Source organism: Varroa destructor, unplaced genomic scaffold, assembly GCF_002443255.2.
Source record: "Varroa destructor unplaced genomic scaffold, Vdes_3.0 BEIS01000006.1, whole genome shotgun sequence".
NCBI classification, from domain to species: domain Eukaryota; kingdom Metazoa; phylum Arthropoda; class Arachnida; order Mesostigmata; family Varroidae; genus Varroa; species Varroa destructor.
The window spans coordinates 10,449,141-10,465,068 of record NW_019211459.1 but is presented as its reverse complement, the minus strand read 5'-3'; the positions used below and the strand labels follow the sequence as shown (position 1 = coordinate 10,465,068).

The 15,928-nt window shown below is 46.2% G+C and overlaps 1 protein-coding gene and 1 long non-coding RNA gene across 5 annotated transcripts in view; one reads left to right on the top strand and one right to left on the bottom strand.

The window, feature by feature from the left end:
- The window catches only part of LOC111252324 (uncharacterized), a 33,294-nt gene extending 23,248 nt beyond the window's left edge, over positions 1 to 10,046 (bottom strand). For all 3 annotated transcript variants that reach the window (XM_022809988.2, XM_022809990.2, XM_022809989.2), the window contains exon 1: positions 8,693 to 10,046. The gene's annotated coding sequence lies outside the window, so the exon portion shown is untranslated. The remainder of the gene's footprint in view (positions 1 to 8,692) is intronic.
- On the top strand, positions 3,001 to 15,700 carry LOC147754839 (uncharacterized). 2 transcript variants are annotated; one of them, XR_015330494.1, is made up of 3 exons: positions 3,001 to 3,414; positions 10,043 to 10,393; positions 14,586 to 15,700. It is a non-coding gene; the product is annotated as an uncharacterized LOC147754839 (long non-coding RNA). The 2 variants fall into 2 exon arrangements; XR_015330495.1 differs by having other exon boundaries at positions 3,403 to 3,539.
- Positions 15,701 to 15,928: the final 228 nt, after the last annotated feature.

Below are 15,928 nucleotides of genomic sequence, written 5' to 3'. Positions count from 1 at the left end.
TGCGTATTATTGTCTTCGACCGTCTTTCTTAGAGAAAAGAAAAATACTTAGAGATCGATCAATTTTGCCCATATAATTAGTTCGTACAGAATGGGCCAAATATCTATACCGAATACTTATCTGAGCCTTACAAAAGCTGTCACAAGATATTAATTATCACAAGATATTAAATAGCATATAACATGTACCAACCTAACAGTGGTGTAACTATAGATCCGGAAGCCCTGTAGAGCACATGTTTCTAATGCGATTGTACGACTCATAACCGAAAAGAACAAATACGGCTAGAACGATTTTGCTTCATACGTTTTATTGACTTCAATTATATTCTGGAGATTTACAACAACCTGCAACCTTCTAACATTTCAGAATAGCACCGACTGTTTTGTTGGATAGGTTTGTGTCTTTGTCTCAGCTGCTTAGTTAAACTACGTGGATTTGTTGTCTTCAGCTTCAAGTCGATTTTGATCAAAAAGGCGGGCCCCTCGATGAACAAAATTTAAGCTATGTATAGTAAACCAGAAAAGAAGCTCATTTTAATATTTAATTCGTTTCGGCTAAGAGTTCCATTTTGCTTTTGGGTCGTTCTTCCCTTTTGTCAGGTCATATTCGCCAATCCCCCTATCTATAAATCCCCCTATCTATAAGTTTCATAAACCAGCTGTCTCCGCAAGCAGGCTATCATATCGTCCGACTTCACACACAATAAGCATTTTCTATATGTTCACCCAGAAGTGCCGGCATTATTTGATATCGATCGCCTTACCTCCCTTGCCGCTTGCCATCTAGTTTTTCTTTTTCTCGTTCCGTTCTCGATTCTGTTCTCCACACTACGATATTATTCCGAAAAGCGAGCCCGGTAGGTGTGGAATCTCTTCGCACGTTGGTATGCTGAAGATAATGACACTGCGGGCCGATGTTTTTGCAATACTCCGCCAAGCTCTTATCACGGCCAGCGTCGCCACTTATAGCAGCAGTAGCGCTTTCATTAACCACGAACTATGACTGGCTCCTATCGCTATTACCTTCTAAAAGTCATCGCTATTCTTTTTCTGCAGCTATTCCGGCCACCGCACCAAATCCGTTAGCAGCTTCCCGAGCTGTTCCGTTAGAAACAGAGGTTTTCCTAGTCGCGCAGGGCGCGTCAACACACTAGCGGAGGCGATGCTGCGCAGACGGTAGAGGGGGCACTCGTGACCGCTCTTTCTATTTTTCGGGTTAGGCTAAGGTGAAAGCAAAAAAGTGCTTCTTCTGCTACAGAGTTGCTTCAGAGTAGCTGAGTGCGAGACAGTCTAGTGGTGGGTCTTCGAATCCAAGCGAACTACACTTTGTTCTGTGCTAGGAGCCGACCGTCTTACGGAGTGCCTAACCACGTTACCAGACGCAAAATTCGAAATACTTCGTTGCGGCTGGGTGACAGTCAGACAATAACAACAATGATATACTGACTTCTAGGTGTTTATCCTTATGTGTTGTGTGCAGCCTTTGTGTTTGTTCCGTATGCAATTTCTGTACTGTCTACTTTTCTATTTCGAATGGGGCAACCCGCTCATCCAGCTGTTCACGAGTTTTTCGTTCCTGGCGCGTTCTCTAGTTGCACAGCGAGTGTTGTACTGCATGGGACCGATTGCAGCTGCAACTCCGAAATCTCGGTTGAGTGGCCGTCGACTGCCAACAACCTTCAACGGCCGAGAACAAGTCTGGCCTTGTCTTTCTTTATTTCTTTCGCAGCTTTTGTACGAAACGCAGCGGTGATGGCTCGTAATACATTCGCCATAGTAAAGGTTCGACTGTGGTTGGTTCACGGCCGTCGTTCAGGAGGCAAAAAGAAGAGGATACGGGAGAAACAATATTAGAGCGGCGCTAGGGACGTTAAGGGCGGAGGTCTGCGGATGACAGGCCAAGGCTGCAATCTTTGTAGAACCTCAATGAGTATGATAACAATAATAACAACAGCAACAAAAACAACACAGCTAATTGTTAACCCATTAGTAACGAACACATGTTAGCGTCACATTAACTACCAGAACCAGCGTCTGCATCGGCGGAATAAAACCGACAAAAATATCTTGGAGAGACAGAGGCTATGTGAGCAATGGCAAAGATAGGCAGCGAAAGGGCAGGCGATGACAAGACGCGGGCGATCTGTCACTGTGCAGTGCCACTCTGTCATGACACAATACGCCGTTATTTTGTTCAGGGCAGACCGACTGCGGATTACGCTGTAGTGATCGCTGGGAGAATGGAGCATATAGATGCTGCTATCTGCCGTGCAACGAGAAAGGCTACGTGATGCTATCCTGTGACGTTATTCAGCTTGAGGTAAGGGAATAGTCATTCCCGAGACAACAAAGTGTTCTACACGCAAACAATTTTTGACCTATAGGAAGACATGTAGGCATAGGCCGACAAACAGATCGGGTCAGATGGCTTCCACGTGATCTTTTCCCTCCATCTCATTCTGTTATAGCGTTGATGTAATGTTCTCAATTATGTAAGTTTAACATTTATCTAACAGCCGCTATAGAAACAACGCGTACGAATCATGGACGCCGCCGATAGTGGTAAACATTATTCTATAAAAGATAGTAGAAATTTATACTGCACTATCGAATATTTAGCCTATATATAATTAATATTACATATACTTGATATTAACGGAATAACTATGCTAAAATACTAGACACACAATATCCGCATGTTACTAGCAAAGGAGATATCTCTTATATAGCAAGACCCGTTACATCCACTGCGACCCTAAAGCAGTTACAAGTGCTGCTGGCTTCATCATTTTCCTGATAGCCCGGTTTCACGTCAAGTCAACAGAGCGAGTAGCGCCAGCTAATCGTGGCATCCGCGATGAACGTTCATAAATAAACTTTACTTGCTTTCTGGCGCCAGTAGAGATTCAGCAGTTGGCGTGACGGTTAGCTCTTTCCTAAGCAATTGTCCCCCGCCCATTACCGTTATCGACATATTGTAGTTGTACAAGTCGGTCCATGGGTTGGGTTGTTGATTCTGTGCCTGTGTCTGTTTGTTCTTTGTATGCTTTTTCCATTCAGAAATTTGCCATTTACAGTTAGTCACCTTCCGTTATCTATTTCTCTATAGTCCTGCGACTCCATGTTCTCTTTTTCCCTTTCTCACTTTGTTTCCCGCTGTCTCTGTCACTTGTACGGCCATGGTTTCCCTGTATCGCTTGTGTCTAATCAATATTACACAAACTGATACGCACAGATATTGTATGTTTGTGTTGTTAGTACGTGAGCACAGACAAGTCAAGTGTTGTCTGCTTCATAAGAAAACACGTGGCCATGTCGACAAACATATATATATGTACTGTATGCGGCTTTTAGTAGCGGGTATGGACATGGACCCTGTTGTACGGCGTGTACTTGATGCCGTCAATATAAGGTAATACTGTGTGGACCTGGCTTATGGCCGCCTGACGGGCACTTCCTCCTAAGCAATATGGTAGTTTTAGCTGTGATAATTGGAGCTGAGAGATGCTGTAACGTCATCAACTGAATCGCAAGTCGGTAACGTAAAATGATACATTCATAAGCAGGCTATACGTGTCTCAAGTCATTATAATCAGTCTGTGTGCCACTAGAACGATCGACTAAACCGTATTCGGCCGTTTGCGTCATCTTCTGCAGTGCCACTCTAGCTACGTTATATATATTCCTATAGAAGTATTGGTTGTTAGGAAGGTATCAGCCGGTGACATTGTAGCCTCGCTACATAGTTATAACAAAAACAATTGTCCTCCATGGGCGCCATTGAATAAATACGTAATTTGAAGAACTCTTTAAAATACGTTATTAAGCAACAACAATTTCCGCCTGCCATGATTGGCGCTTCACCGCACAATCTGCCGCTTGTATTATGTTTTTTTAGCTTTTTCGTTATTATCATCGCCCTCACCTAACTAATATTAACGTTCATGATCTGTTTGTGCGTGTGCGTTCTGAATTACGAACTCTATCAAGAAAATAAATTATTCCTACCGCTACGCCAAACAGACTACGAACGTCTGCCTAAACCCGTCCTACTCATATTCCGTTAGCTGAATTAGCTAGCAGTGTTTTCACTGGTGCGCAAGCTCCTCCACACTATTTTTCTGTCTCAGCCTGCGTTCGTTCTTCTTGGAGAAACCTACTGCTTGCCTAGGGCAGGGTAAAATAACGAAGGACGAGTCGAAGGCTGCTGGGCGAGGGAGACTCGCTTAGTGAGGGAGAACGATTTTCATCTGACCTCGGATTTCCCAATTGCTTTCTCGCCCGAAGATTCGCTTCCATGCCTCGCCTCAGACGACTCTCAACTACTGTAAGGGTGCCGCCGTGACCTGTGTCGCATGCCTGGCCTGCGGCGGCAGTGCACACACAGGCCACAGGCGACCAGACATAACTTCCTTAATAACTGTGAATGTGCGCGTTTCATTATGACCGAGAGATTAATCGAGAATAGCTGCTAAATGGGGCTAGACCACGAAAAAGGACTAGTATTACTGGGTTCAAAAGGGTTTTCAACGTGCATATCTTAAACATCAAGTTTCTACTGCAGTTTGCCTAATGAATTCGTCTATCGGTAGCCATAATTAAAAGCAGAAACTCTGTATTCTAGTATGTATTTATTTGTACGAATATGCAGATCAACCATAATAATGGTTCCGCAAAATTACCAATTATAATTGCAGTTCTTGTAACGTCACGGTTCATCTGGCCGGTTTACTTTAGCCAATCATCCTGGTGGGCAAGTTTTCAGCATAGGCCTTCTTTTTCTTCAAAGCATTCAGTTCCAACGTTTCCTATCCATCAACATAGAGCTACAGGTGGATTGACAGACAGAGAGAAGTTACTCAGACGGAAAACGGTGCCGGCGCCGCCGGCGCGCGTACCGCAGCAAGACCAAGTAGCCCAGCTACGTATCTTCAAAAGCCAGGAGGCGCTGCCGGAGCGGCGGCATCAGAAGGATCAACTGTGTCTGTCCAACTATTTAGACGCAATTTAGAAACAGGCAGCACTTTATGCGCGTATGACGATCTACCGCCGTGCCAGGCAGCAGTGACACATAGAAAAACGTGCACAGCAACTCAATAGGCGAGCTGGCCCGCAGGAGACAGACAAACATATAAACAGGCAAACAATAGCCTACGGACGATCCGTGATGCGTCGGTGTGAACCCAAGCACTCATACAACCGCATATATACATCCAACCCTAACCGCCTTACCCCTCTACCGCGGTTTTCGTCCATTACACAGTAACCAGCTCCATATACCTTCTTCCAGTTCGCTTCAGCTTTTTTCGCCAATGTCGGCTGCTCTACTGGTTCCCTGCTATTTTTGCCTGATTTTCTCCTCATTTTGTTTGCCGTGGCTCCTGTCCTGCTCAGAAGATTGTTGTCATTCTGCGTCGCCGGCAAAATTTCCTTGGCTGGTAGATCTAATTGATGCTGCTGCTGGTAACGACTAATGATGCTGCTCATAATGATTGATATCGGCAGTTCACTGTAGCGTTCCGTTGCAACAGCTCCAGGATCCAATAGACATGTGCGTATGTATTAGGTAATCTAGTGTTAGAAGTACACATACCGACAGCGAACCAGGTTACCGTCTGCCAATACTAGTAGGTGAACGGGCTCAAACGTTCGTATGCACAGGCGGCACGCGACACGGGAAAAGCAGTTTGCCGCACAAGTGTGTGACAATGGTGATGACTGCTCGCACAGCATCGATAACGTGACAGGCAAGTAAACAGTGATTGACTGGTCGCCTAATAGAAAGCCAAGTATAAAATAGGCTAAACTTATGAAAAAAATATGATCAGATTTTACGCACCTGGCGATAGCGGCCTTGGATTGGACCGTAGTGCCTCGTAGGTACGTACCCATCGCGTCGTTCGTATCGGTTTTGCTTAACCTATCAGAAACTTTATGTTGATTTGCTTTTATTGTTCGGGTTATTGTCGTTGTATCATTATAAACGTTGTGAGCTTTTGCGCGTGCGTATTGCACCTTTGTTTTTTTTTGTGTACTATTTCGGTCGCGTTTGTATTCAGCACATTGCTATAATAATAATAATAATAATGCAATTATTATTAAGAGCAGAAGCAGCATGGTGACTTGGCAATTCGGTGTTGTGCCGTTGTCGCTGCTGCAGCTGTCGACCGAGATGTGAGCGTATCGCCGCTACAGACACGAGAGAGTATCTATAATTAGTGATGCGTGTGCCCTAGTGCGGTGGAGTGGCGCGGCAGCCGGCGCTCGGCGGGGTCGTTCTGTTTGTTGGCCGTTTTCGCTTGTTGACTGTTGCCTTTTGCCACTGAAGTCGTTGTCTTTAGTGTGGGTCGACGGTGACGAAGTACACCGTGCCTCCTTGGCCAATGATAGCAATGTAACTAATACGAGTTGGGTGAGATTAATATTCTACTATTAGAACAATGGCCAGTATAGCAATACGCAAACACTATCCCACGCGTCTTCACTGTCGTTCGTTGCCGCGGCCCAATCACATAATATCAAATAATAACACATACACTTAACATTTTAATTAATTAATAAAATATTAACAAACAACAACAGCCAGAAGTTAGCTCCATGTACATTTTAGCCAACGTGACAAAAAGAAGCCACCAGCAGTACGCGGCGCTCTAACTTCATTAGAATGGTGCAAACGTTGGCATCAGTCAACAATAGCAACAATATATATGTTTGAAAAGGTATTGACCTTTTTTCTAGCTCTAGAAGCTTTATTAAAGTCATATATCCTAGGTGATGTGGGTCGAATCGGGTCATTGTTGATGATCCGAGAGTGGCAGAAGAGGTTTGCTAAAACAGATTTATGTTAAAACGCCTCGAACGTTAGTGAAATCTCTGTAAAAATTCGATTATGGTAAAGGTGCAAATTTCACCCAGGCCGACAGGACAATTTCCGCTATTTATGGCCGTGGAAGAGAGGGCTAGAAGGTGGTTTTGTTCTGAAAGAACCGAAGGTTGAGCAAGACCGACTCGTGAATAACCATGATATAGCCTAGGTACTAAACATTGAGGATCAATAGAGTTTAAACCATTCGAAGAGAGGTGACTATTAAAAGACCTTCGAAGTTTGGGTGCTATACAAATTAATGTAAAGGGATCTAGTCGATTGAATTGAAATTTTATAGAAACGTCATGGAAGCAAGCCGTTTCTAAATTGATCAATCACGGGTGATTAAAAGAGAATCACGTGGAACAATAATGTGCAAGTTAGAAACAATTAAAAAAATCACCATTTGTGCTAAATCCTAGATTGATGCCAAACGAGGTGGAACCGTGCATTTCGAGTCGCTGCCTGCCGTAATTATTCATTCAGGCTTTTACCCTCGACTGACAAAATTACAGCAAGCTATTGGAAAAAAAACTGCAAGTAATGAACAGAAAAGGTGTCGTCTTCTATTGTAACATCGCCAATCAATATACGTCGTTAGAAACACGGCAAACATTGAGGGAACTTAGATAAGAAACTTTAATGCGTCCGCTGCAGCGTCCGGATTTTGAGCCATTAATGCATCATCTTTTTCGGTCTCTGCAGAACTTCGCTGGCAGTGTTTTATCTCTATGGGGGGATGAAAAAATCATTTGTCACAATTTTTCGCCCAGGAACCGCAGAAATCCAACAGCGATAAGATTATGGTATTACCAGAAAAATGGCAAACGAAAGATTACGGATCAAAATGGCGCAAATTTAGTTTAGCAATATCATTTTAAAATGCAAAAAAAAAAAGTATTCGTTTCAATTTTGGCTCAAAGGGCCAATAATATATGTACATGGTCATCGCTAATTCCGGTAGCAGCAGCGAGTTAATTCTATAGATCTGGGATCGTGGTACTGCGAGATTGGACGACCTCTGCGGCTGTTGACGACAACACGTTGTCAATGGCTTGCCACCACCACCGCCGCCGCCGCCGCCGCCGCCGCCGCCGCCGCTGCCGTCGTCCACAGAGTAGTCGCTGTTATTTTTTTCGCTGTGGACTGCGTGTGCGTGCGTGGCACAACAAAATACGACGGCGCTACGACACAGGGCAACAACAGCGATGAGAAATAGCTAATAATATGCTAGTGGCGACATTGGTGGAGCTTGAGCTTAAGTAGTAGGCAAACACAAACACGATAACTAGAGAAAGATGGCTAAAGTTGTTGAAGTTGTTGCTATCCACTGTCACCGCGATTCTATTATGTTACAGATTGTGCCGTAGAGTAGGTGATGCTTACACTTAGATATACTGAAAGAATAGCACAGTCGGTCGTTCGTTTCGAAAACAGCTCCCATACAGTAACAAAAGAGCATCAAAAAGCAATATATATACTATATGAGAGTACTAACTGACGTACACACGTGTTATATAGAATGTGTAGAGCTTATATAAGCAGGATAAGGAAATACAGCCAAATATCCCATATGGGCTATTCAACTGTCCTATGCCGTACACCATAATTGCCCAATTCGCAACTTGTTCCCATACATCTTCACAAACTTGTTCACCTGCGTAGCTGGTCACCGCAACTTATATCAAAAGGTCCCGTTGTGGATGAAAACTAAACTGAGTACTACTCGTCTTGAAGTTATTTTTCCCGTCCATAAAGCTTTCTACCAGATTCAATAATGACACATATAACTTCTTTTTAGGCTATCATACTGGATCCCACTTACCACTGTAGGCATCAGCAGAGATCGCTAGAACCGACGGGACGTATCCCGTCGTTTTGTTTCTCGCGGCTGTCGTCTCTACTGCGACGAACACGAACACCAAGCAGTCCCTCTACGATGCCTCTCCTTCAATGGCGCGCATCCTTTACCACAACGTCACCGCAACTTTTATCATTACTCACAATACGAGGAGGGCTGGGCATGGCTGATTTGTTGTAGCACGACACAGACGACAGTGGACGGCATTCGCCAAGGACTTCACAATGAGCAGCAAGCGACGCGCGAGCACACCAACCAGCCGAGCGACTGAGCAAGCGAGCACCGAGCTCAGCAACTGGTCGCAGGCGACTGCGCTCCTCGCCCTGGACTAAGCGCAGCGGCGGGCACCTTCCTACTACCACTCTTCTTCTTCACCCATTCGGCACTTGCTGCTTTTCCGCTGGTTGCCGCCCGCCGCCTCTTGCTTGATACCACCAGCCTCCCCCTTGCTCCTCCACTCTGCCTGCGGCAGTAACCGTCGATCGACTCACTCACTATCGACAGCGGCTGCAACGACAACAGCAGCTGCCTCGGCAGTTATGCTGCCGCCGACAGCGTCAATAGCTGGTCACCGGCAGCGTAGCTGCTATTGCAACTGGTCCGCTGTTGTCTGTGCCATTGCTACTGACCGCAGGCTGGCTAACTGACGGGCTGATTGACTGGTGGCTGACAGAATGGGGCAGTTAACACGCTGGGCTTGGGGACTGGCCGCGGTGTTTCCTGCTTCCAGTGGTACCCGTAGTTCGACGATGAGATGAGTAATGTGGGCCAGACGGGCGCTGATTGAATGAAATGTGAACGCGAGACGAATGGCTGCGTTTGACTGTAGAGCGACGTATCGCCGCCAGCTACAGCGTTCGGTGCTGCTACTGTTGATGCTGGCGCGGTTGACGGCCGCGCAACAACAATCAGCGCGGCAGGTGTTGCCGCAAATATCGTCCGCTGCAGCCGGCTGGAGCTATGGACATCGTCCTCACTTTCACTCTCGTTCCTTTTTCAAATAAACTTTCCCAAGTGGCTTTCTTCTGCTTTCCAACCACTGATTCTGTTCATGTTAATGATAACGATGATGTTCCCGATGTTGTTTTTCATGTCGCTGTTGCTACTGCTAATATATATACTAGTAACCTGAACGTTGCGTCCAATACTTAGGCTGCTAAGCATTACTCCAGACGGCTGGCCTTTCAGAGCGCAAAAGAAACTGCGTCTACGCCCGGTTTTCAACCTAAATTACCACGTGACTACAACAAGCAAATATCTACTGGACTGTCACGGGGACGCAAGTACTAATACTGTTATTTTATATTATTACAGATACTAAAACAACGGTCATTAACAGAAGCAGGAGAAGCTGTTGCTGGCAGACTACCTTCAGAAGTGGTGCCGCTGCTATCTTCGCCGAGTGACAGCAATAAGAAATAGTAAAACAGGAAGCAGCAGGAAGTGCGGCCGCACAGAGTCGTCGGCGTCGTCTGACGTTTGCCTGTTAGCGTAGCAGGAACAGTAGTGACGATAGTAGCTACGAAGCTGTCGTGTGACGGTGTATGCAGTCGCGTAATTTGGCCAGCACCGTCAACAGGCCTCGGCTGTACTAGGTATTGTTGTCGCCGTCGCGTACGGCAGTATGGCGCGGCGACTCGACTTGTACGAGCGGAAATGCGACGGGTAAGAAAACCAGCTCCCTGCTCTCAGTTGCCAATAATGCTACTAATATTATTCGGGTAATAGCTTCATAGATTATTCGTTCGCGGATAGGAGAGCTGTTTCTTGTACAACAGCTGAATCACAAGCCCATCTCAGCGTCTTTATTTTTTGTGGTAAGCTTAACAATCATTAACTGACAATAGTGCTGTTGCCGCCGCAGTCACCGCTCCGGCTCGTGATCGCCGCTTGCCAGGCATTTCTGCTTCTGATTGTCGTCGTCGTCTCATCGTTGCTGTTGTTCCTATGCGGCCACCAGCGATGAACGGACAACCGCTGTGGCTGACCGACAACCGACAAATCTTCCACCAGCCAGGTGCGACTGACGGTGGCAGCAGACACAATCGCTTTGTTTCTTGATGGCGCTTCTTGACAACGTGTCGTTAACCGCTGCTTGCGGCCCGCTATGCAGCATTCGGCGCTCAAGAGCGTTGCCGCAGCAGCAGCAATCGTTGCAGAAAGTCTAACATTGCCGTCGACAATAGCGACAAGTCTCTCTCGCATCAAACCGTGCTGGCGCCACAATCACCTCAGGCGCCCTCGTCCATTAGCGCGGGCGCCGCCACAAGCATTTGTAGCTGCCACTAGCTACAACTGTTCGTTGCCTTTTTGCTTTTCGGCTCTTACAGCCACTGCAACAGTAACAGCAGTAGCAGCAACAATCGCAGGCTCCTTCGTGATGCCGGCGCCGGCATCGATTGCTGAAACCGCTGACTGAACTGTCGAACTGAAAGTAGCCTGACGCGCTGTTCTAGCTACGGCCGTTTCTTTTGCCCGTCTCCGCTTGCTGCGTTCTTACTAGCGCCTATAAGAACAACACAACACAAATACGAACGACAGTGCCATGGCTGTTCTACGCAGCTGCTGACGTCGCCAAGCTTATTGCTGCTGCTGCTACAGCGGCCTCTGCCGCCGTGAGCGTTTTTGCTATAGAAGCACTGTTGTTGAATTAGTACTGGTACTGCCAGTATTCCTACTGTTGATGCCGTAGACACAACAACAACGATGATCGTTGGCAATCGATTGTCCTATTCGTCGTCGAGTTGCAGCGGCTCCGGCAGCGCCAGTAATGTTTCTGCTGGATGACTGGCGCCAACGGCCTCTGCTGACCAACGAAACGGGTGTGCGGAGCGTGTGGCGACGGCGGCGGGCGGACGGGCGGGCGGGCTAGTCTAGTCAAAAAAAGCGCGCGAGCGCGATTCCCAGCAAACAATTCAGTGAGCCATAGACATCGCCACCGCCTCGCCCAGCTGCTGCTCCAATGAAAGAAATAGGAAGAGGGAGAGAAAGCGTGTGAGACCTGCTAGCGGGCCTTTGTTGTGTTTGTCTGCTTGGCACGGGACATACACGAACGTTACGTCGTGGCAGAGGTGGTGGCAGAGGCGTCGGCTGCAGCGCCGAGCAGCAGCTCTCGAAAAAATAAAAAAAGAGGGAGAGAGAGAGAGTAAAATGGGAGAAAGGGAAATTACTCTCTCCCTGTCTGTCTGTCTGTCTGTCTGCCTGTTCGTCTAGTTGACAACACTAGGGTGGTCAAACACATCGCGCACCGTGCCACTATTCATCGACATCCAGCGACAGGGAGATTGAGCGAACCCTCGACGACAATACCGGAACAAGGCAGCATGCGGATGGTGCTGCTTGCGACATCTAGTCGGTGATCAACGAACCGTGATGTAGCGCCGTGGTGAGTCGCAGCGCGACGAATGAGAGTGGGTTACGCGTTGTCAAAGTCTTGCCCCTGCTGCTTAGCACTGTTGCCACAGGCTAGGTTGAAGTTTGACACCGACCCAACGAAACGCCGGGTCAACACTAGATGAACATATATATATGCGCCACGACTAACACGAGCAGAAACGTTGCACGAATGAGAGAGAGAGAGAGAGAGAGAGAGAGAGAGAGAGAGTCGAACGATTTGCGCCGCGGGCGAACGGGCGGGCGGACAGGCGTTCTATCGGGCTGGCGCACAGGCCACCGTTCAGGCGGGATGAACTATTCTTCGATAACTAGAAGCAGTTCGGTGCTGCTGCCACTGCCGCTGCTACCGCCTTTGCTTCGGTGGATCGTCGGCGCCAGGTGGAGCCAGCAACGGTGCCCCTTTGGCCACGCAGTGGCTGCAAAGGTGAGAGTAGAGGAAAGGGTCATGGCAGCCGCAGCACCAAACAGCAGCGGATTGCGCTGAGAAAAAGGGACTCCATTATTACCATTACCATGACCGCTATCGCTAGAAGCTGCGGAAAAAGTGTTTGTCACAGCATTGACAAAGGCAAACAGTCAGACAGATTCCAACTGCTGCTATCACCCCTCTTGCCCCGTTATTGCTCCTGCTTTTAGTACCAACTGCCTGGCTCACTCCGTAGCCATGCTGGCCAGAGCGAATCAAAGGAAAGCAGGACAGAGAAAATAGGACAGCTGAGACACACCGGTAGTGCCGCCACCAATAATGGCAGCACCATATCCATGGGGTTTGGGGAAGATTTATCTAGCAGATTTAGGAAGGATTGGACCGACTTGGTGGTAGAGAGGGCTTGTTGGTGACGACAAAGAGGGTTTAAGTTACGAGGAAAAAGGGAAAACAGCCTGATCGAGTCTATCTAGCAGATGATGTCAATTTGGTGGAACGAGGGCGACGGAATCGCTGGTATGTATGCGAGATAGAAAAGGCATGGGGTGTTTCAGAACCGCGCACTGGCGGAACGCCATGCTTGTTTACATTGCTTTGTATCAAATATTATTTAGGCAAAAAACCTCACCAGTAGGGAAATAGGCGAAAACTTAGCTGTGAAAAGCTTGAATTGAGCCGCACGGCTTGAATAAAGGTTCCAGAGAATTGACTTTCAGTATTTGGGGACGAACAAATCAATTCAATCACGGCAAGGCGTTGGTCTCCTCCTTCAAATCCGCTAGCCTGACCTCACTTCAGCGAGACGCAATTAGACACTCTACACAGCCATTATCCGGCGAAAAACCCGTCACTGATAATATCTATAATTTTTTTGGATATATTCTTGTAAACATGTCAGTGTTACCTCAAACTGCACCAGTTAGTGAAACGAAGTAGCCTTCATAGTAACAAACCTACCGGTCAGTCAATTCTGAAAATTGGGTGGTAATTAATACGTAACATTACCTAATCATTCGAGCCACTGTGAGCCATTACAAATGAACCCAAGTATGAGCAATCTCGAAGACAATCGTAGTAACATACCCCGGAGCTGGATTACAATGAATGCATTGTTCGGGTCACATCATGAGAGACCGGTAGAAGCTTCAACATCCTCACTAAAATAAGGCAATGAATTTAACGCTTATCCACCAATCTCAGTAACGTATTGGCTAATACTAATATACGGATACTTTTATTTAACATTAACATGGTGTTCTCATATAGCTATCGTATCTACAGATAACCCAGGTAACCTACCGTAAAACCTGAACTTGAGTTCGATTATGAATTAATAGACCTTAGAGTTATACTATCCTAAAAAATTTCTCAGCAGCTGCATGTCGATTGCGTATGACTTTCTGAAAACGAAGGAGCCCGTTGCCACCGCAGCAAACTGGTGCGGATCAAGCAAACTCTACATTTTGCGCCACTTGTAGCTGCGTCATTGGATTGACTGCTATTTAGGTTGTTATTGCACAGATCAATTATGCTTCATCGTTTCAACGAAAAAGTTCTCCATTAGGCAGAACGGTTGATTCGATTTTAACGTATTGCTCGTATTAACTTTAAACGTACGGGTACTAGTCAGAAACCCTATGTTGTTGTATTGCGTCAAGGTCCTGTTTTTTTTTTAATCAAAATGGTCACAGATGAATCCAAGTTCGAAGCTGGAAACTAGGAAAACCTTGCCATCGGTTCGACAAAGTGTGGAATGCAACACACAACGTTCAAGCAATCCTTAGCCAATTCTAAACAGTATGTCTTTAATACATCACCTAGCTAAATCATACTAAACTAGACCAATTGACTAAGCTATACGCACACTCGAGTTCATATACTCCTATAACTAAAAACCTGTTTACTTCAAAAGCGAATAACGCAAATTGTACTAGTGGTTAAAAAAAGGATGACAATGGCGGACGTAAAACTCGAAACATTTAGTCCAATACAAAGAGGATAGAGGTTTGCTGAGGGAAACATCTCTCGTTTCAGGTTGAAGTTGCCTATTCTTTAGGCACTTCACTCTCTGCGAAGCGTCGTTCCTTTGACGGACTGCTGCTAAACCACGCGCCAGCACAGGGAAAGGCTCTAAGGCAAACCCAAGGACAAGCCGACACCGCTGCTGCGTCCACGCCGTGTTGCAATCCGCAATGACGTCTCGGAGTCGGTGGGCGGTGATCGCTCCATGCAATAGACTACCAAAGCGGAAGCAGCAAAAACATATGCAACCGCTGTTGCCACTGACTATTATTACCTACCTGCTGCTGTGGCAGTAAGCCCTTAGAATAAAAAGCGCTTCTCGGTGGGTCGGTCGGCCGGTCTGATTTTTTACCTTTCTCTGACCACAAGTCACCCCAACATTTTAAGGGACTGTTGCATAGATACACCCGTAACGGTAACAACCGGCATCGAAGCCGCGTTCATAGTCCACCAGCTGGGAAGCCTGTAGAATGCTTGACACCTACGCCACAATATGCTGCCCGAAAATGTACGTTGTACATATTTGAAAAACCGTTATTTGTCAGGGACTAGAGGAGAGCAGGGGCTGAGAATCAAAAACGTGATTCTGGTCATGTGCTCAGGTGACGGAGGTTCCTTTACAAATGCGTAACAGGACATGCGTCGTTGCTATTTTTCTTAGCTTGTTATTTAGGAACTTCATTAAATTAAGTTTAGTGGCGGAATAGATTAGAATTTGAGTAGGCTATAGACTATACCGCAATACAATTCTCATCCATTCGGAGGGAGTGTCGATGCAAATGGTTTCGGTGGTGATCAAAGCGTTACTGTTTGACGTCTATGAACTTTTGAAAATTTAAAGCTCTGTTTTCGTCTTCTGTTACGTAACCCATGCAAGTTTGGCAGTTTCTGTTTCTTAACTAAATTGCGGTTCAAATGATCACGCGGCTACATTTTGGTTACTGCCCCCAACACAGTTTCGCGATTGGCTCATTCCAGGGTTTAGTCTCATCTCTAATCTCGTATCTTCGTAACTTGACGGGGCCTAACTATAAGTGTGATGTTGCACAAAGGCGCAGAAAGAACCACAGTACCTAATAGCATTTACGTAATCTACAATCAATAAATTATCAAATAATTTAATTTAATTCTGTGCAGTATAATCTGTTAAAGTTTAGAATTGTTTCTTTGCTCTAGAGCGCGTCTATAATATTTCACATAAATGTTTAAGCCAAAGATCTTTTTTATAACATTGGCTTCTGCCCCCGATTGGCTAGTTAATAGACACTGCTAGGCCATATATTATATATATATATATATATAAGCATTATTTATCTGGTAGAATTGGGTCGAGCGCCTTCTTCTCCTTGATTTAT